The sequence below is a fragment of the Pinus tabuliformis genome, chromosome 9 (genome assembly GCF_031772625.1).
Source record: "Pinus tabuliformis cultivar Carrire ecotype Pingquan chromosome 9, CPIR1, whole genome shotgun sequence".
NCBI lineage: Eukaryota > Viridiplantae > Streptophyta > Pinopsida > Pinales > Pinaceae > Pinus > Pinus tabuliformis.
In genome coordinates, this window is record NC_142307.1 from 492,094,319 (window position 1) to 492,116,246 (window position 21,928).

Here is a 21,928-nt window from a genome sequence, read left to right on the forward strand (position 1 = left end):
TTATAAAAGTTTTATAAAAACTTTTTAATTGATTATTTAATTATTCATTATTAGTTCAGGTTTAATTATTTTAATCATGAACAAATACGTTTAATTTATTTTATTAATTTTGTACTTCATTTATTAATTATTTTAGTTTTAATTGATTAATTATTTTTTATTTTTAATTAATTAATTTAAATTAAATTATTAATTATTTTTAACCTTTAATTAATCAATTATCAATTAATCAATTAATTAATTAATTAATTAACTAATTAATTAATTAATTTATCTAATTTATCTAATTAATTAATTAATTGATTAATTAATTTCTAATTTTTATTTTTATTAATCAAATAAAATTTTAAATTAAATTAAATTAAATTAAATTAAATAGATTAATTTGTTTTAATTAATTAATTAAACTTTCGAAATGAAAGACCCCTTTTTTTGATCCTATGCTTCCAAGGGTCCGGAGGGGTTTATTTGTCTGATCAGAGGAAGCCAATTTCCATTGATTTCACTCCCATTGTCCCTGTTGAGGTTTTGAGGAAATTTCATAATTTCAATGGCCTCTCTGATTTTTCTTTTATGATAGTTGTCCTCTCTTGCAATTACCTTGGCGTCTTCCAAACACACATGATGTTTGGTCTTGGACAAGTGCTGTGCAAGGGCTGATGTACAGGATCTTTCATTCTTTATGTCAGCAGCATGCTCTTTAAGTCTTATTTTCAGAGACCGACCTGTTTCCCCAATATAACTCTTGCCACATGAGCAATCGATCTTGTACACTCCCTTGAGTTGTTGACGATCAATGTTATCCTTAACCGACCTCATCATTTGCTTTATCGTTCCACATGTTATAAATTGAGTGTCTATGTTATTCTTCCTTAAAATTTTTGCAATCTTATCTGTAATCCCTTGGATGAATGAAAGGTAAACTTTCCCATGATTTTCCTTCTTTTCTCCAGGGGGACGCTCAGAGAGGGCCCTATCCTGAGCCCTTCTTATAGCTCTCTTGATACTCCACTCCTTGTATCCAATGTTTTTGAAGACAGAGGTTAAGTGTTCAATCTCATCCTTTAGTTGATCAGGGTCAGAAATCCTAAAAGCCCTCACAGCTAGGGTGTTTAAGACGCCAGATTTTTGGGAGGGATGATGGTAAGAGTCAGCATGAAGACAGCTATCAGTATGAGTTTTCTTCCTGTAGACCTGGTGTCCCAAAGTACCATCCTCTTTTCTACTGATCAGAACGTCTAGAAAGGGGATCTTACCATTCTCCTCAAACTCCATAGTAGATTTGATTTCGAAAGATATAGAGTTAAGATGATTGAAGAACTTCTCAAGCTCTGCCTTACCATGAGTCCAATTCAGGTTGGTTTCATCGACAAATCTTTTCCACCATGCTAGCTTCAAGTGGAATGAGTCAAGGGCTTTTCTTTCAAAGTACTCCATGTATAGGTTGGCGACAATAGGTGAGAGCGAGGAACCCATGGCGACTCCAGAAATTTGTTCATAATAGTGATCTTGAAAACTGAAAAAAGTGGACCGCAAACAGATTTCTGCAAGCTTCAATGTTTCAGGATCGGTGGCCATCTTTATAACATGAACAACTTCATCAAGAGGAATCTTTGTAAACAAAGATACGACATCAAAGCTTACTAGAATATCATCTTTATCCACCCTTTTATTCCTAATAAGCTTTACAAAATCACTTGAGTCTTTTATAAAAGAGTCCGTGTTACCAACCGGAGGTTTTAGGATCTTAGCTACATACTTAGCTAGTTCATAGGTAGGGGAACCAATGGTGTTAACAATTGGTCTAAGGGGGGCCCCTTCCTTATGGATTTTTGGTAATCCATAGATTCTAGGAATAACCTTACAGGAGGGAATCAACTTCTTTTTTATTTTATCTTCCAGGTTGGTTTCCATGATGGCTTTCTTGACCTGCTTTATCACCTTGGGAATAGGGTTGGAGTTGACTCTTCTATAACTTCCACAACTCAAATGCTCATTCATTTTATGAATGTAATCTTCCTTATTTAACACAACGGTGGCTCCACCTTTATCAGCTTTAAGAACAACTATCTTATCATTATTTCGGAGAGATCTAAGAGCCTCTCACCCCTCTTTATTCAGGTTACTCTTTGGGCGTTTAGACTTCAACATAGCTAGGGAACATTCCTATCTTAATATCTCCCTATCGTTTGATGAAAGACCTTGAGTCCCATTCTCAATGTTGCAAATGATGCTTTCAAAAGGAATGTTCTTAGGTGAGACCGCAAATCCCAATCCTTTGCTCAGGATTTTGATTTCTTCAGAGTTGAGCATTATGGATGAGAGATTCACGACTCTCTTCTCATGCTTATTTGGAACAATGGGGTTCCCAATAACAAACCTATCATTGTCAGAATTATCACTAGTAGCATTATCATTCTTAATAATTCTATAGCTCATATTAGCTTCAGCATCAAGATCTTTACCTTCTAAGTTGCTTCCATTCTTATATATATTATAATCATCCATGATTCTTTTAGCATCCATGTTAATGTTCTTGGTATCCTTAATTTCAACATCCTTACTAACGAATTTTGATGTGATAGCAATGTTATTAGTGCTAGGGCAGCCTTCAATGCGCTTCTTCTCATTGCTGCTGGAATCACCATAAGGGACAACGTAGGAGACCATGTTCATGTTGTTGCTGCCTGCGTGCTCCACATTGCAGCTGATATCATCCATGATGCTGTTGTTGCTGCCTGCGTGCTCCACAGCGTAGTTGGTATCATCCACAATGCGGTTGTTGTAGGGAGCAGCGTAGGAGGTTACTGGTTGATCAGCGTAGGTAGCCCGAACAACGTTCCTGCGTTCTGATGGCACCTTCATTTCAGCATATTCTAATTCAGATCTTCTTTTAGTATCAATGCTATCTGAATTTGTTTCTTCTTCTGCTGATGAAGCGCTGTCTGGATGAACCTCGCAAGGGATCACCGTTCTGCTGCTATTCTCATGGCGTTGGGAACAGCGTAGGAAGTTTGAACAACGCAGGAGATTGGCATGTTCAACTCTTTTCTGCTTGCAGCATTAACATTCTCAGCGTTAACATTCTCAGCGATGTCCACATTGTCTCTTGTTTCTACTGTTGAATATGCGTTGTCTCTTTCCACAGTAGATAAACCCACGCCTTCCTCTAACTTGGCCAACTTCCTGGATTGTCTTTCCCTAGCGATTCTACCCTCTGACTGGGCCTTCAATGCAGCTTTCGCATCAATTATTTTCCAAAGATCAAAGCTAATTTTCATAGTTAGTTTTAGATGGGAGGAAAGGGCCAAGTGATTGAGCCTGTCTAACACTGCCCTGGTTCTTTTAATTTCACTTTGAATTAGGGCCAAACTTGATTTCAAAAACGACTTATTATTATAATGATTAAATAGTCTATGATTTACCTTAGCAAAAGGAGGAATGATTTTCTTGTTCCTACATTGTTTCAGAAATTGCAGGTCCGCAGCTCTCCTCTCAATTTTTATCCTCAAGATTTCGAAGCTTGAAGCTTGCATGCCTCAATGGCAAGTTTCTCACTTCCGATGACAGATTTGCATCCATGGCCTTCGACCGAAAGATTTTGTGTGGTGTTCGACGTCAATTCATATATTCACACCACGTGAATTGTACTGTAGTACCTTAAGGGTCATTATCACTATCAGTGATTCCTCTCACGCTTGTTAACAACTTACATCATTGGTTGGTAATCAGGCGATGTATTTCCATGTTTGACTCCAGAACATCTTTTCACATGGATTGACTTGTACATCAGGCGAAGATTGAATAAGTTTGAAGACTCCGGATCTAGTTTCATCCATCCGGGCTGCAATATATTTAGGAAAATAAAGACATTAAATGTACACAGAAGCTGCACAGATGATCATCCAAGCTAAGGGATGATGACTCTACATATAAAGAATCACCAGTCTGCAACTGCAGACGGTTATCTGTTCCATGTACATGAAAATGAATTTATAAAGCTGAGCATGGGAATGCCCGCCTCAACTAGATCATGAAAATAATATGATGATGATGTATTGTATTGTATCTTATATAGGTCACCTTCCAGTTCGAATACCTCAGATCCTCATGATAAAGTATTTCACCCGACATCAAAATATTTACGACCTCATGCTTTATGGGGAAACTGTTATAGACATATTTGGGCACTTCAACCCCAATCACATATGTCAATAAACCAAGGGCTCTTAAACCCATAAAAGTGTTGTTTCACACCCTAAAGTATCATGGTCAATTGGTTACATCATTTCCCAGAAGTTCCACCTGAAAAACCACTCAGAACTGGCAAACACTGGACCATACTGACTACTCCACGGTCAAGGTGTGATGCATACTAGCTGCTACACTAGCCAAGTGCGATGCATACTGAAAGAGCCTTCTGTGGGGTGCAATGAGCAAGAATAGACAAATGGCAGAGATAGTTTCCCAGGGAATCTTCTAGAAACTTCTCATATGACACTTGCCTCTCTGAATTCGCCCAGGGATGAGTAAGAGATCAAATAAATCTCCAAGTTGAACCAAGAACTATCAATGGAATGACACTAATCAGAAACCTAGAGCTGACTCACACCCTTGCAAGACATCTATATATGGATCCTTCATTTGAGAGATCTGGAGGCTGGAATTTTGTATTTTGTAAGGAAGTTTTGTTGGTTTATCTTTGAGAAGAGACATTGTATTGTTGGGTGATCTTGCTTTTCATGAGGTGAAGAGGGCTTTCATGCTGGGAGGATGATGCTGGATCAGACAGCTGGGTTGTAATCCTCTCTTCTACTATTAATAAAGTTATTTGAGTTTTCCTCCATATAATCATGTATTTGTGAATCATGTTATTTGTGAATGAATTGTATGGTCAATGCATTTCTAATTCTACATTGTTTATGATATTATATATCGAGATGTTTTGATGGTGTTTTGTTGCTTTGCCTCTACAAGTATTCTCTAAAGCGGGACAAGTAGGAGAGAAGTGGCAAGATCTATCAAGGGAAAGAGGAAACAAGCAAGGAGCCAAGTGGAAGATCTGGGTTGGTCCCCTTTGCTTCTCTCTTATCTATCATACATAAAGGAAATTGAAAGTTGCTTTGATTGTTTGTTTCTAAGATAGCTACTCATCTTAGTGGGACTAGCAGATAAAAAAGACACTAGTTTTCTCAGAAACACAAATACACTTTTCTCTGTCTCCCTTGTAGTAGATGTGTTGGTCTGCATAATTTGTTGTTCATCTTGTGAAGCCGTGGAGGTAGTGGGAGAGAGTGTGGTATGATCACCCACTAATGAGGAAACACATGGCTCATTAGTGGTGATAATGTTCTCCTGCTCTAAATCCTTGCTGAGGCTTAGATTTGAACTGAGTTTAGCCTTCTTCCTATACATGATTTTGAAACCTTCATTGAAAATTTCAGTCCCTGAAGGGGACTCTTCTTCTCTGCTTCTCTTGGTTGTTTTCTCCTTCATGGTAGAAGTCTGTACTGTGGAGGTTGACACCACCTGCTCCTCTGCCTCTTGTAGGGTGTTATCAGTCCATTCTAGGTGGTTTTTATACTTTTCTATCTCTGGTATGGCTATGGGGAAATAAGAAGTGGATTTGTTTTCCACTCTTAACTTAGAAATGACCCCTAATGGATGATACAACCAGGTGAAACTAAGGATGAAATGCATTTCTTTTAGTAGCTTATCTACTTCTTCCCCTACTACCCTACTATTGCAAATGAAAGGCCCTATCTGTGTTTTAATTTTGAATTGGGACTTCTTCTTGGCAACTACAAAGTGGATCTCGTCCATATTGAGCATTTTCCTTATGTACTCTAGAGGAAAAATCTTCATTGGGAGGAATTTAGGCAGCTTGTAAGGTGCAAGCTCACACCCAAATATTCTCAATTGTGTATAATTCTGATAGAGGTACCAATCCCTTGTTTAGACTTGGTATAATAGCTGCAAAACCTTTCCAATTTCCTCACTGATCCTTGGTTTTGTCCTTCTGCCTAAGAGACTGATTGTTGGATGCACAACCATCTCTATGAATTGTTTGTATGTGTATGCCTTTTGTTCCTTCATTACTAGAGTAGTCCAGAAGATGACTGACAGCTCATTTCCTTCTTCATCTAGCTTTTGTAAAGCAAGCTTGATGTTGTCTCCCTAAAATTATAAGAACATATAAAATAACACAGAAGTATAGTTGAACACCTCCTCAGTTTGGAATTTGATAAATTGCTCATGACTAGAATCTGCAAGAAATTGGCTAAAGTTAAAGATGATGGAGGGCTTAGAATCAGCAGAGAAAATGGACAGAAATCCTATGATGGCCTCATCTACCCACTAATCTGAGTAATAGCCAAGGAGGTAGGAGATAACTATGATGATTTATTTGGCTCTCTCAGGGAAAATAGAGGAGGGATAGGGAGGATTCTTCTTTGGCAATGCAACATATTTTGTCAAGAAAAGCTCAAGGGTTTTGGACCTCTTAACAAAATCCAATTTTTGGTAGAATTGAATAAGTGCTTCATAGGAAAAGTGGGTGGCATTATCTACTGTAGGGGCTTGCATCATCTAGTCTATAGCTTGAGGAGTGATAGTGAACAAAATTTCTCTAGTGGGGGCAATGATCGCACTTTGGCTTGGCAAATAACATCCATGACACTTCCTAACAAATTCTGAAGTGTTGTGGGTACGAGGAAAACTATAGTGGGGCAAATTGGATTCCCACAGTTGAATGTCATCGAATTTATCTATATGTTTTTCCTTGAGCCAACAATACATCTCAAAAAGGTCAAATTCGCAGAGAGTTTCATGGATCTTATAGTCTCTGTCTACCAAAGGGATGTGGTGAAAATCAATGGGAGGGTGGATCAGGGGATTGATAGGTTCTTCTGGTCCCTTGTCTTTTGGAGGCATCTTTAGATAAGGCTATGGATAGTGGTGAAAATTGGATTACAGGTTTAAGTACACAGAGAGAACTTAGGATTGGCAGACAAAAACAAAGGTAATAGCCTGGAACTAAGTGAGCAGGCAATGTTCCCAGCTTGGTGAAGTGTTTGCACTTTGGAATGGTGCACCTGTAATAGAGTGATAGTAGTGGCAATGTAAAAACTCAGTAATCGGTTAATGAGAAAAAGGAAGGATTATATAACACTCTAGTTTTCCCATTGATGGTGGTGTGGGTCTGTTGAAATAATGGTTAAGCGAATTGATTTCTTAACGACTTAATTTTGGAGGGAGCGAATGTTATTGGTGGAGTTAACGGGAAAGTCACGTGGTAGAAGGGGAGTGGTGGGAGCGTAATGAATTGAGGAGTGGTTTCAGGAGGTGGAGAAATTGCTTTTTGGAGGGGGGAAGGCGGTTAATAGTTTCACCTGAGGGGGGTGTGAAATAATGTAGTGTTGACATGTAGTGGCAGGCGCAGTTTCGAATACCGCCTGTTTTGGACCCCCCCCGGCCCCTCGTCCCCCGACGATAAAGTTCAGATGGTGATGGGGGGGTGAAATACACTGTGGATCGTCGGATCATGGGAGGTGGGCATAGATGAGGTGAGAGGTGGTAGAGTGTTAATGTGACATGATGGGGCACTTGGTGGGGTCGGTGGAAATTAATTTAATGCATAGTGGGGGAATAGTTGGGGTGTATGGTAAGGTAACAAAACTTAGGAATAGGTGGGTGGACGAAAATATGAGTAGAGGGGTGACTTTGGGGTATTAAAACTTAGGAATAGGGGATTAATACACCAAAATTAATTGATATATTAATCTTTAGAGTAAAACTTTACTCCTTTGCCTTTTTCTTCTGCACATGAAAATAATACTTGACATTTGACTTTAGGATAAAATCTTCATGTTTTTCCTCTAACCATCATAGTGCTTCTACCTACCCATTTTCATTCCATTCTTTTTCTAAACTAAAATTTTATCTTCTTGCTTTGTCGGGTGCACTTAAGCTAGCAGACCCAAACCATTTTTATTTTATGTACATCTACCTTATCGTATCACTTATTGCACCATTGACTTAGATTAAATTGTTGAGTCAATTTTATTCTACTAGCTACTGATTTACCAATTTTAAATTGTTTGGTAAACCTTCATTCACGAATCTATTTAACATAAATTTAAATGTGTTTAGTCATGATTAAACTATATGACTTGAACAAAATTTTAATCATTGTGGCATTGAAGAACAATTTGCACACAATCCTTATTTGAAAATGGAATAAAAGATCTAACTTATCAGTAGTGACACTTGGACTTGCAACACTTTCAGTCTTATTTTCTATTTTTCTTTTGTGGGGTTCAAATTTTTTGTTATTATTTATTTATTTTTTCTAACATACACTCTTTTCATTTTCCTTTTCTATTTTTATGGAAATCATTTTAATATAGAAATTTATGTAGAATAAGAAATCACAAATTCAAAATACTTAATCACCTTGAGATCCTATAATTCATAGGACCCTAACAGTTCCTATATTATACTCAATATTTTATATTATCATTAATTTTAAATGTTCTTCTACAAGGTGCAAAGTTTGGTGAGGGTCGTGAACTTTCTGGCCATAAAGTCATTAGTGATATTGTTGTTACAAGAAATTGAACTACTGGTGTGGGGCTTATTATCATTCCTCCACATTGTAGGTTTTAACCCCATACAAAAATTACCTGCATACGAATTCTAAAAACACGGAAAATAAACAACACGAGAGAATAACACATAAAACACATATACATAGAGATTTTCCCTTAGATCCAAAAACGAGGACTACCAGCTTGATTTTTCATTATGTTCCTTTCAATGTTATAATACATATTTATACATGCCGAAGCATCCAATACCATGGACCAAAAACCATCGCATCCAAAAACATGTGCGAAAATCATGCACAAAACCCCCTGTGACCCCCTCTCTACACAATCGGCACAACGAAGGGGGGGCTCCGCCCCCCCTCTAACCCTCTGATTAACTACGTGGGCTAGTCATGGAAAGAATATAACACAACCCAACACACATCATGATATTTATTCCATTGAAGATCTTGCACAACTTATTTATGATATTAAGGAAATTATAGAGTAACAACGTAAAATAATAATTTTTGTTTTACTTCATAAAGAAAATGTTCACATTGTTTTTCTATGTGCTATTTTATAGTGGTTTGAGAATGTGACATGCCTTGGGATATCCTAGTAAGGATATGGATTGGCCATTCCAGTTCAATATTAGAAGGCTTTGTTCTTGAAATTTATATGTAGTTCTATCAACTAATCTGTGAAAAATGCATTTCATAAGTTATGATTTAAATACTAGTAGGGCCATTTTTTTGACATGAAATGCATTAGGACAACGTTCATGTAAACTATAGACTATAATTTGATGTGTCTTTTCTAGATGGTCTGGAATCTAAAGGATTCTTTGAGTATTATTTTTCTTCCCAATCCTTCTTTTCTTGAACCACACACAATTTCCAATGTTTTTTAGCCTAAAATGTACATCTCCTAAAAGGACTGTCAACCAAAGTTGGTCGAAACCATCTTCCTTTCTCTGAACCAAATGTTGGGGGCTTTGGATGTTATAAGGTTTCATGTTCAAGATATGAGGTTCATAGTGCTAGAAGGAGACAAAGATGTATTTGACTATTTTGATGGATTTTTCTATAGAATTCTAATCCTGAAGCTAGAAACAACATAAATGTGGTCTCTGAAGCTAGAGTTGGAGTGATAGGAAGTGTAGTAAAGGGCCATGCAGATCATGTATTGATTTCAAGACATGATGGTGGTACTAGAGTGTCTTTCTGGATAGGAATAAAAAATGTTGGCTATCATAGGAACTTGTGATAGGAGAGACTCATCAGACATTGGTGGCTAGTGACTTGTGTGATCATACAGTTATACAAATAGATGGTCAACTGAAAATAGGAAGAGATGTTGTGATAGCTTCTATTGTTGGTGCATAAGATTTTGGTTTCTAAATAACCACCCCTTATCAATCTGATGAGCACCAGTATTGCAACAAGAATGCTACAACTCCTGGGCCTACCAACTTTACTTTATTAACCCGGGGTTCGTACAAACTTGGAGGTGGCAGTGCTGTATACACAAGCAGATGCAATGGCTCCACTCTTTGTCACTGCTAAGCTGGCAATAGACCATTATGGTTTCTCAAACTAGCCTTCTATTGATTTAGAAGAAGGTTGATTACTGATGAAGAAATGGGAATTTTACCCTAATTGAGAGATTTGAAACATTGTCTATTGTAGTAATGAAAGGCTGAAATAAATGTGTTAAATAAACCATTCATCTATCTATTTTTAAGATATTTTTCTTTATAATAATTCTCAACTAACATGTGTGTAATCCTAACTATCCTAGGCATGCAATCTGAGATAATCAAACACTTTACTGTTGTGCATATGAATGAATACAATAACTCTTTTTTCCTTTTCATCCTTCTTTTTTTGTGATTATGTGAATGCTAAATCTTCTTGGTGGTATGGCAGGTGGGTTAGAGATGGTTGTAAAGGGTCAGATGGCTTAGGAGGAAACATGGGTCTTCTCCTAACTTTCTAGATGCATTTTCCTCAACTCAGCCTCAAAACAGGCCACTGTAGGTCGTCTTACAGGATGTCTTAATGCACCTACAAAATGTCCTAATGCTCCAATAGGATCCCCTGTATTCCTACAAGAACTGGTCGAAAGCATAAGGAGGGGTTTGGAAGGTGGTATAAGGCTTAGGGAAGGTGAATGATGGAAAAAATAAGGCAAGGGAGTGGCTAGGACTTCCTCAGTGTTCAAACCAAAGTTGGTGAGGTGGTTGGATTTGCTCAACAAACCTGGAAAGTTGTTATTAGGGAATGATGAATTGGTTGATGGACTTAGTGGTTGTTGGTGATCACGGATGGTGAAATTAGGTTGGGGCTGCTAACATGAGATCTTCCTGGACTATTGAAACTCCTGCAATACATACATCACTGGAATTTACCCATGGATTATGTCAAACAAGTAAGATTTCCAATCAACATAAGAAAACAAAATTCCATTATTTAGTTGCCTAGTTCATGCATGGAAATACTTGTAGAATATTTTGAAACATCATGAGATCTAATACAAAGCTGGAGATATCAGAAATAACAACTAAAATCTATTCTTGAAAATTGAAAATATGTTGGTCTAATTAGCAAAAAACCCTAAATTCCATCTGAAATCAGAATTATGTCTTTTTGGGGCTAAATAGGAGTTTTCCCTCAAACCATGGTACCTGAAGGGAGGATTGAGGCCAAATCCACCTTCTATTAGCCTTTTTGGTATTCCTTTATCTCTCTAAATCTACTGCTAAATCTATGCACAAATGGAAGCAAACTAATCGAATTCACCACTACTTGCAATGAAACAATGGCAAAATCAATTCAACAATTAATCTATGATATAACTTAAGCATACAAGTACAATAAGAGGAAAATCTACTGCTAGGGTTGGGCCCTAACCTAAGAGCTTTAGCCCTTTGAGTCCAATTAGTGTTGGATCAAGGAAATTCTCATTCTCATTATCATATCAAAAATTACATAATAGTGTTTTTCCACAATCCTTTAACTCGAAAATTCTTAGTGATCTGACATAAAAAAATCTGAATCCTAATGAGGCTCTAGGCCTCCTTATTTATACAACTAAAGTCTCCAACAACTTCCTTAAATCTAGGGAGGCTTGGCTCCCAAACTCACGATGAACTGGTTCTTAATTGTCACTAGCTTGGCGGCCCGTGATCTCCATGACTCGGTTGCTTGCAACTTCGAGCTAGTGTGATTTGATTGAGGGATATTCAAATGAGTGAGGATTTAATGACAAAGATCCATCTTCTATAATCTCTCCTTCTTGTCTCATTCGAGTTCCTGCACCTTAATTAGCCAAAATTTCCATGATTTTCTCCCAAAAACCTGTAATCAATGCACATTAGACCACTAGACATAACATCTTACTTTTACTCATCTCACTAAGAAAAATATAATTAAAACATGTAAGGAATTATGATAAGAGTTGATGTTAGTAATCTTGGAGGTGTATTAAGGTCCATATAGTTACCTAATGATGAGGCTCATCATCACCCTCCTATTGAAAGTGTTGCTCATCCTCTGAGCAACTTAATCTATATCCGTATCCTTCATTGCTCTAGTGGCCTCCGTAACATCCCATGCTTCTATTGTAGTTTCCTATTCTTGTGAATAAAATCTTGCCTTCCTCTCTATTTCTTCCCACTGCTTTCTTTCTTCTTCTTCTCTCTTCGCTTCCAACATTCCTAAAAGTAGTGGTGGAGTGAGTCTCAAGCCAATCCAATTGACTTTGAGTCTTTGTAGAGCTTGCTTATACATGGGTGTTCTATTTAGTGCCTCTCTCATTCTCTAAGGAGAATGATATTCTCTAACTTTTAGGCTGTGAGGCAAGGTGTTCCATCTCTTTGGAAAGCTTTCATGCCGTCATCTCATAGCAATCTGAACATGTCTTCAAAGTGTGTGACTACTTGTTCTTGTGCAGCAAGGTACCTAGGTGCAAGCTTAGGATCATTTGCAATGAGGTTGTGGGTGTTGATGACAACCATTGGATTAGATTGTTCAACTCTAATCATGAGGGGTTATGTCTCTTCTCTTTTCATTACCTTTTTCATCTCTGTAGCTCTTGCCTCCTCATGGTTCATCCATGATGTTAAGGCCATCAATTGCAAGTCTCCTGGTTTTGAATTTGGGTCCCACACATTCAAATCTGTCAAGGCCAAGTTGTGTAGGTAAAACTTAGTCATTTTTGCTCTATCTTCCAAGGTGTTTTGATCACAAAGATCAATGAATTTTCTATAGTCCTGGAAGGGCATAGTGCCTCTCTGTGATAAAGTCTTAATTTGGAATTGTAGCCATTGTTCCTTGAGATACAAGGCATAAGACTTTGTTGGCATCCTGCACTGTATTGCCTCCAAGGATAAATTGACCATAGTTGCCAACTAGATTTCCCTTTCTTGTAGCTATCCTCTTAGCCATGCATTCTCTGCTTCTAATTGAGATTTGATCATTGTCTCTCTATCCCTTATGCTGCTCAACTCTCATCCCATCTCTTGCAAATTTTCTTCCATGTGGCCTACATCCTCCACTCCTTTTGATTTGGAAATTTGAATTCACCTGTGTGTCCTTGCCCTCTCTCTTTCATGCTGAAAGAATAAGGGAATGGAAAAATTTTATGGGATTACCCTACCTCCTTCAATGAATCTATAGGAGGATATGAGATTGGGTTGTGGACTAGGTTCCCTCACTTCTTGGTCTTCTTCCTTTGTTTCTTGTGGAGATATACCTTCTTGGTCCCTTTTCTGTACATCCTATAGGATTGACAGGGTTTCCTATAGGATGGTCTCTGGTTCCTGTAGGTCTTCCTGTGTCACCTATAGGAGACCTTTTCCTTTCGATGAGGCTGACGTTGTGACATGCCTCCTAACATAAGTGATGGGAGATTTAGGAGAGGCTTGTCCTAATGATCCTTCTCCTTGAATTTTCTTTAACGGGGCTGCCTTTTCTTGCTGCTTTGGTGAATCCTCAATGACATTGGAGTTTTTGTGGCGGTTTGAGGCCTTCCTTGCCTAATCCTTGTGCTCTCTCTTGTCTTAAAATACAGTGGTGTTTGTCTTTTCCTCTTCCCTTTTGACTTTATAGGTGTACTTAGGGTAGTAAGAGCAGCTATTGCCTCTTTCTCAGTGGGTTTTGGAGATACCCTTGGTGATTCTTCCCCTTTTTTTCCTTGAACTATAGGCCTTTGTTCTTCCTTATGTTCTGTTTCCTCTTTTCCATTCTCCTTTTCATTCTTATCTTTCTCTTTCTCTTCTTCCTCTAGTTCCTCACTCTGCTCATCTGTCTCTTCTTTTGTTTCTTCTTCTGTAAATTTTTCATTCTCCTCCTCCTTTTCTTCCTCTTTTCCCTCTCCTGTTTCCTCTTCATTTTATTCTTTTGTTTCTTCTCCCCTCTCACTAGCAGTGGAGCTTTTGTCATATTCAAGATCTTGAATTGCCCCTCCTTCCTGCATGTCCCTAAAGGTTGTCCATGTAATAGGAAGTCTTAGGTTTTGTAGCACATCTTCTAAGATGAGTTTGATTGACCCATGATGTGCTAGTTGTTGATGTTTTCCCTCCTGCACTTTGATGCTCATATATATCATTGATTGAAGAAGAAAGTAGGGTGTACTTAATCTATTTTAAGGAGGTGTGTTTGCTCCAAATATCAGTTCTTGGAAGAGTCTGAAGTGGTATCCATACACCACACTGTATCTCCTTTCACATGATATGTATTTTATGAGGTGGTAACTAACTTCATTCCAAGGGTATGAAATGCTTCCTTCTCTTACCCCATTTTTGTCTTCCATTGGCTCCTACCCTTCCAAAAATAATTTCTTCTTTGCAAGGGTGTGTTATAGACATTTTTGGGCCCTACAACCCCAAGCATGAAATGTCCATAAATCAAGGGCTCCTAAGTCCCTAAAAGTGTTGTTCTAACCCCTAAAGGAACAAGGTCAGCAGATTACAACTTCTCCCAGAAGTTCTCCATGAAAAACTGCTCAAAATTGGTCAAAACAAGATCATTTCAGCTGCTCCACTGGCTAAGTGCGTTGCATCTCACCTAAATACACTGTGTGGGTGTGTTGCATTTCAAAAATCCCTTCTGTGGGGTGCGATGGGCGAGAAATGACAAATGGTAGTGTCATTCCGCGAGGTGGAGAGGCAATGGAAGCTTCCAAAATCTTCTCCTGTGACACTTGCCTCACTGAATTTGACCAAGGATGAGTAAGAGGCCATCAATCTCCAAGTAGAAGCAAGAACTATCAGAGGGAAGACACTAATCAAATCATGAGCTGACTCATCTCCATTACAAACATCTATATATGGATCCCTCATCCCAGAGATCCAGGGGCTGGAATTTTGCATATTGTAAGGAATTGATGTTGGTTTCTTGAGACAAACATCAGATTGTTGGGTGATCTAAGCTTTGTTTGAGGTGAAGAGGGGCTTCTTTGCTGGGAGGTTGATGCTGGGTTAGAACAATTGGTTGTAACTCCTCTTGGTTCTTTTCTTGTTTATCAATAAAAGCTATTCAAGTTTTCCTCCATGCTTTTGTGTCATTGATGTTTGCTACATTTGTATGGTCAATTTACATATGATCCTAGATTGTTTATGATTATAGATCCATGTCTTTGTATATTGATATGCTTCTGTGATCTTACAGGTACTTTGTGAAGCTGGGCGTGCAAGGGAGCAGGTAGCTAAAGACTATCAAACAAGAGAGGAATCAAATCAGGAGATTAGCGCAAGATAGAGGTTGGTCTTTCTGTTCCTCTCTATCTATAATTCATAAAGGAAAAGCTAAAGTAGCTTTTCTCTGTTTGTTTCTAAGGCAGCTGTCACACCTTAGTGGGATAGAGCAGTTCTATATAGACACTTTTCCCTGTAACAAAATGGTGACTCCGCTGGGGAGATAACTAGTTGGTTTGTTTATCATTCTTTGTTGTCTATTTCATAAACTTACAGGTAGCATTCGAACTGCAGTTGCCATAACAAATACAAAGTACATAACTGCTACTTCAATCCATCTACTGGATCTGTTTATGATTTAAACGACTGATTCACAAACTATCTGATTTCCCTTGTGATAGCTCTTAGATCCTCCTTAGATCTACCCCTGATTGTTGCATTACTGATTGCTTTTTGCTCGGCCAAAACCCAAGAACTGAACTGCAAACTGTGACCCGGAACCCGAACAGAGTCTCGTTTCTGGCCCAGCACAGGTACTGTTCAGAGAATCTGAATTTCAGCGCACTTCTCGAGTGGACAAGCTGCACTGCATTTCAAATTCTCTGTGTTACAGGTGCGCTGATCAAGCTAGCTCTGTGCAGTTTTGGCTTCTGTGATTCATTCTTTCCAGTTCTATTCCTGAATTTTGCTGCCTGTGATCAGTATATGTTTGTTTGAAACCTCTTTTCCTTGCTGTTATTCCACCTCCTTTGTACAAAAGAACTGTAGATGTTTTTGTGTGTTTGTTGAGTCATTTTCAGTTCTCCTTTGCAAAAGTAACATAATCGTACTGTTGTCCTTTGATTTGAAACTGTCGCAAGTGTCAATTTCGATCGTAGGAAAGAGTTTGATTGCTATTGATGGTCAATTATCCTGTTACTATTGCTTTTGGTCTGAATTTGTAATTTTCTAGTGTCGAGAACAAGTATTCAGTTCAAAATCATGAAGTTTTGTGATCGTCTCCATTTTTGATTTCGAAAAGGAACTTGTTGCTATTTGTCGCTTGAAAATAAATTCAGATTTGTGCATCAACTTTATTTTTAGCATTCATATACTAAGAAAGTCGAAAAAAAATACATGCATGTGCATTTGCATATAGACAGTCTGATTGGCTTGATTTAGGAATGTGCATTTAGAGTGTGCTCTTTGCTCTTTGTGAAAAGATTCTGTCTTTCTTTTCCCTAGTAGCTAGGATTTTCATTGCAAAAAGAAGATAAAAGTTTGTTTATCATCTTAGATTGCATTTTAGGAATTACATCTACATCTCGCGGTGAACCTGAAAGGCAAACTTCATAAACAAGATCAACTTAAAATAAATTCAATGAATCTAACAACGCTTTAGAACTTAACGCACAACATTTAGAAGTCTAGGCTAGAGACGTATTCCGGCGTCGTAAAGCCTGGTAACTGTTGTTCTCACTGATGGTTGGGTGATTCCTCCACTTTGAGACGATAAGTGCCAGTACGGACTTGTGCTCCCACGTACCATCGAGTATATTTTGGGAGACCCCAATAGGCTTAATCCTTTATCCATAGGAAGCCATGTCTACCGCCCTATCGATCGCAATGCACTGAACACAGCATTCAGGAAGATTTACTGCCGTACCGTAAAAAGTATTCTGCAGTTTTGTGATTGGTTTGGTAATCCCTCTACCTAGATTTCCAGAGCAGTCCCTTTCGTTCCTTTTTAGACTCCATAACGGAAAAGGTCCATCTGAGCACTTGTCACTTCAGGCTCATTAAAAATCGAAGGAGACTAGAGTCATCTTTTGGTTTTTCTCGACTCTTAAAAATTGAAAAAACAAGTTGTGTCAAAGCGTTTAAAATTTATTTTAAACGGAACATTCATTACCCTTTCCTACGTTGATCTTGGGTTGAGAAAAATGGAATCCACCAACCAAGGAATTCCCCTTGGAGGAAATCCTAGTCCCTTCTCCTCTTGGGGAGATGTTGGTGCACCCCATATGGCCACATTGTCGCTTCCAGGACTGACAATTGGTTTTCCTGTATGGCTCTTCTCAACCTCTGTCGTTCAGAACACCACAATTCCTGAACAATCGAATCAGCGACTAGACGAGTCCAGAGTTACCCACCAACCTTCTACTTCCTCTAATTCTTCCTCTCCTCCTTCCTCTTCGCTTGATGGGGCTGGTAAAGTTAAAATTCAAGTACCTGAGAAGAAGAAGGAAAAGAAGAAGAAAGAGAAGAAGAAGAAGGAGCCAAAAGCGAATGGGGGCAAACGAGCGTTGTCTAGCGAAAATCCACACACTGCACCGACCAGGCCTAAATCGCCATGTGTCATTTGCAAAGGAGACCACTATCACAGAGATTGTCCTTGCATCCCTCGAATCTTAAGGGACTGGTCTCCTCGTTTGAACAACCTGGTGTCGTCAACCTCTGATAATCATGTTGAAAACACATCATCAACTAGTGAAAGTGAAGCCCCGGGACAAAAAGGAAAATATAGATTTCCTTGTAAACTATGCGAAGGTGATCATGCCGTCCACCGTTGTCCCTTCTTAGACGAGGCTAAAAGAGTTTTGGATGATTGTCCGGTTTCACTGTTGCGACTTCCTCCTTGATATAAAAAACTCTTGCCAAGTCCGTCACTAGTTGAAAATCTGGCTGGCCCACTCAGGTGGTCGGCCGAAGCATCTATCATTGAAGATAAACCATCTGAACCCATACCAGACGAAATTCAAAAGGTCGAGGTGGCAATTGACCCAGTCTTGCCTTCAGAGGTCCCATCTTCAGATGATACAGTCACTGAAGAGAACAAGGATGACATCGTCCAAATTCTTTTCATAAGCACTGAATCCAACGAACATGGGGGCAATTTACCCATTCCTTTACCGCAAGAAGAAAGTTCGTCAGAGTCATACCCGGCCGTCTATTCGGTCCCACCTCCAAGCAACCTAGTTGTCTCCTTCGACTGGAATCAACTAGGCAGACCCCGTTTACCAGCGAGTGTACCATTCCCAATCATTGTTCAAATATATAGAATGGTTATGGCTGGTACCATCATAGATGAGGGGGCTTCTGTGAGTATGCTTTCCTCAACTGCTTGGAAAGCACTTGGTTCACCATCGCTTTTGCCTGAGATGAGAAATCTAACAGGTTTTGATAAAGGAACCAGTCGACCGTTAGGGATCCTTCCTGATGTGCCCATAACATTGAGAGGGAAAACTGTTCACATGAACGTAATGGTAGTCCAAGGACCCCTGGATTACAATCTACTCCTTGGACGAGACTATATTTATTGCATGGGAGCAATTGTCTCCTCACTCTTTAGAGTAATGTGTTTTCTGCACGAAGGAAGAGTGGTCAAGCTCGTAGACCAGCTTTCATTTCTCGGATCATACAGAGCAAATAGTCATATACCATCCCTGAATGGTCTTTTCACGCAAGAAATGTCTCAATCTCCAGTCCGTCCACCCGATGAGCGCGAGTGATTCGGGGGGACATGACTGAAACCCAGGGGGCATGCACCCTAGTCTTCTTCGACAGGAAAACTTTGGGTATAGGGTAGGTTTCTGCGAGAGAATATGACTAGTCTGTACTCCCGTCCGTGATTGGAAGAGGGAGTTATTCTAGAACAAGATTCTCTTGTCAAAGTTATGTGAGTGGAGTAGCCTCCTTCACTCACCTTTGTCTATTTCGGTAGACATCACCGAAGAAGTGTTTTGTTTGCGCTGTGAATAGAACAATCTTTGGGTAACCTGTAAGAGGTAGGCCTCTCTCGGTAAAACGAATGTTTTAATGGACTAAAGAAGGGGTAACCTTGAAACTCTGTTTTATGCCTGGGGGCATGCAAACCTTTTGGCTTGCAAGCGAAGAGTGACTATTTATTTTTTTAAATTTGTAAGTCCTATAACCCTTTAAACTCGTAGGATTGGTCGTTTCCTAACTTGCATAAAGAAAGGATGTGCGGCAAAACTCTAAAAATTGCCGTTTTATATGAGACATTCTTATCACACGACTGGATTAATCGAGAAGTTTTAGCACATAGTTCAAGCTCGTTAAAAAATAAACATAAGCCATGGGAAAATGTTTCCTCCCGCGTTTAAGCTCATTAAAAAATGAACTATTCCCCGGTAAATAACCATCGTGAATGTAGTACTTCAGCCATTAAAGCCTTGGTCGTGTTTGCACCGTCACCTCCACTTTTGCATTGGCCGATCATTCACCCCCATTTGATTGTTTACCCATTTTGAGGAACAGCTGCGAAGAGTGATTTCACTAGCCATCCTTGTAACACTGCCGTGATTGGAAAATTCCAAACCTTACCTGGAATCAGCTGCTACCCATTTTGTCACTCGTTCCTCAAAAGACGAATCTCCTTTAAGCTCTTTTCAACTGACTCGTAAAATATGAAAAGATTGCCGAGCCATTGGCCTCTCCAGCTCGTTAAAGGGACAGGAAGTGTTATCCCTCCTTTAGATTCTAATCTTTTTGGACCTGAGGGATTATTACACAAAACGATCGAGTGCTTGTTTTGTTTGGCTCGTTAAAAGTATCGAAAATTCATCCCTTCTGTATTGTTTTATACTTTTTCGGACTTAAGGGATTAGATGACACAAAAGGAATTTTGGAGTTACCTTTCTCTAAAATTGAAAAGGACCAAGTTATCTTTGTCGTTAAGCTCGTTAAAATTTTAATAGCGACAAACTTGTCTATAGACAAGAACGAGTTTCACTATCGCTAGGCTCGTTAAAACATAGCGATGGGTTTGCACGAAGGGAAAATTATAGAACAAGCATATGTTATCCTCCTCAAGCTTGACAAAAATAAAGAGGTACTGGTCAGCAATGACTGGGGAAAAATTGGGAAGAAAACTTGAAGAAACTTTGTTGGTAGCAAGTCGCTCTTGAACATGACACTTCCACTCCGTGTCTGAGTCAGGTTGGGTTGTTTCATTCACCGGTCACATCACCATGGTCCCATCATACCATCCACATTTGGGGTTAATGCTACCAATCCATCACATCAGTGTCACCAATATGTTCAAGAGAAGTCATTCAGAGAATTCACCTGTGTCTCACCCACTACCATACATTTATACTCCATTCTTTCATGACCGCCACCTTGAACTTTATATCACCAGATAGTTTTCACCTCCATTAAAATCATTTGCTCCGTTCCGTGTAATTGATGTGGGATTCATTAAGGCCCTCTTGTGATGGATCACTTCTTGTCGACATCAGCTCATTATCCAAGAAGTTGATCTAGGAACACCCCATCCAGTACTTTGAAGCTTGCATGCCTCAATGGCAAGTTTCTCACTTCCGGCGATAGGTTTACATCAATGGCCTTCGACCGAAAGATTTTGCGTGGTGTTCGACACCAAGTCCTTTCTTCACACCACGTGAATTGTACTGCAGTACCTTGAGGGTCATTATCATTATCGGTGACTCCTCTCGTGCCTGTTAACAACTTACATCATTGGCTGGTAATCAGGCGATGTCTTTCCATGTTTGACTCTAGAACATCTTTCACATGGATCGACTTGTACTTCGAGTGAAGATCGAATGAGATTGAAGACCCCGGATCTAGTTTCATCCATCTGGGCTGCGATATATATTCAGGGAAATAAAGACATCAAATGTACATCATTGCTGCACAGATAATCATCCAATGAAAAGGATGATGGCTCTATCAGAATCATCAGTCTACACTCAGACGATTGTCTGTCCTATGTACATGAAAATGAATTTATAAAGCTGAGCATGGGAATGCCCGCCTCAGCTAGATCATGAAAATATTATGAATATAATGTATTGTATTGTATCTTATTACAGGTCTCCTCCGAACATTGAAACAACTTCAGATCCTCATAATAAAGCATTTCACCCGACATCAAAAGATTGACGACCTCATGCTTTAGGGGGCAACTGTTATAGACATTTTTGGGCCCTACAACCCCAAGCATGAAATGTCCATAAATCAAGGGCTCCTAAGTCCCTAAAAGTGTTGTTCTAACCCCTAAAGGAACAAGGTCAGAAGATTACAACTTCTCCCAGAAGTTCTCCATGAAAAACTGCTCAGAATTGGTCAAAACAGGATCATTTCAGCTGCTCCACTGGCTAAGTGCGTTGCATATCACCTAAATACACTGTGTGGGTGCATTGCATTTCAAAAATCCCTTCTATGGGGTGCGATGGGCGAGAAATGACAAATGGCAGTGTCATTCCGCGAGGTGGAGAGGCAATGGAAGCTTCCAGGATCTTCTCCTGTGACACTTGCCTCACTGAATTCGACCAAGGATGAGTAAGAGGCCATCAATCTCCAAGTGGAAGCAAGAACTATCAGAGGGAAGACACTAATCAAATCATGAGTTGACTCATCTCCATTACAAACATCTATATATGGATCCCTCATCCCAGAGATCCAGGGGCTGGAATTTTGCATATTGTAAGGAATTGCTGTTGGTTTCTTGAGACAAACATCAAATTGTTGGGTGATCTAAGCTTTGTTTGAGGTGAAGAGGGGCTTCTTTGCTGGGAGGTTGATGCTGGGTCAGAACAATCGGTTGTAACTCCTCTTGGCTCTTTTCTTGTTTATCAATAAAAGCCATTCAAGTTTTCCTCCATGCTTTTGTGTC